General features: G+C 61.7%; 1 long non-coding RNA gene across 1 annotated transcript in view; it reads right to left on the bottom strand.

Annotated features, from left to right (window-relative positions):
* LOC123521151 overlaps positions 1 to 1,061 on the bottom strand; it is a 4,502-nt gene that overhangs the window by 940 nt on the left and 2,501 nt on the right. Inside the window, exon 2 of the long non-coding RNA XR_006679625.1 lies at positions 756 to 821. This is a non-coding gene — a long non-coding RNA (uncharacterized LOC123521151). The remainder of the gene's footprint in view (positions 1 to 755; positions 822 to 1,061) is intronic.

The raw sequence follows: 1,061 nt of genomic DNA, 5'->3' as shown, positions 1-1,061 counted from the left end.
CCCTGCAGGACAGGGCGGAGCTGCCCCTGGGCGGCTCCCAGGCTGTCCGTCTTTGGCGGAAAGCAAAGCCTCCTCTTTCTCCCATGGTGCGGCTGGTGGATTTGAACTGCCGACCCTTGCACAGACCTACTGTGTACATCCTACTGTCTACGGTCAGAGCGAGGTTCAAAATGCTCAGCTGCTCAGGGAAAGCGTGGAGCTCTGAGTCCACCTCACGGCACCTGGGGAGAAAGGCCTGGCCGTCTCCAACCGCAAAGCCAGCCACGGACATCCCCGTGGCCGCAGTCTGACTCCGGCACACTAGGGGGCGCTGGGCGACACCTGGCTGTTTAAGAGCACAGCGCCCCCTGCTGGTGGGAATGTTGCAGACACTGGGTGGGTGCATCGGAAGAAAGGCCTGGCCGTCTCCAACCGCAAAGCCAGCCACGGACATCCCCGTGGCCGCACTCTGACTCCGGCACACTAGGGGGCGCTGGGCGACACCTGGCTGTTTAAGAGCACAGCGCCCCCTGCTGGTGGGAATGTTGCATACACTGGGTGGGTGCATCGGAAGAAAGGCCTGGCAAACATGAACACCAGTGTTGGGAAACCGTCCTAAGTGTGCAGGTCTGTTCTGGCCCCGGGACTCTGAGTGGACGCTGCAGCCACAGGGAGACCGGCAGGCGTCTCTCCATCCAGGCTGGGGTGGGGTGGGTGGTCCTGCAAGCTGCACCTGCCCCTCTCGGGTGCGTCTCAGCGGCCGGTGGTCTGCTTACCTCCACTGTTGTCGTAGGGGCCGGGCTGTGGGCGAGGGGCGGGCGGCTTGGGCCTGGGGTAGATATCTGTTGGAGAAGGACACAGAGGCTTTAGGGACACGGGGGCACGCGTCCGAGGGGGACCACCTTGAAAAATACAAGCCCGGCCAGGGAGTGGGTGCCCACACAGTGACCCTGCGGGACAGGGCAGAGCTGCCCCTGGGGGTCTCCCAGGCTGTCAGTCTTTACAGGAGCAGACAGTCTGGTCTTTCTCCCGAGGAGTTAATAGATAGATAGATAGATAGATAGATAGATAGATAGATAGAT

Source organism: Echinops telfairi, unplaced genomic scaffold (genome assembly GCF_000313985.2).
Source record: "Echinops telfairi isolate 266 unplaced genomic scaffold, ASM31398v2 ScPeMD7_7471;HRSCAF=8509, whole genome shotgun sequence".
NCBI classification, from domain to species: Eukaryota; Metazoa; Chordata; class Mammalia; order Afrosoricida; family Tenrecidae; genus Echinops; species Echinops telfairi.
The sequence above is the reverse complement of the archived record's forward strand: the minus strand, read 5'-3'. Positions and strand labels throughout refer to the sequence as shown.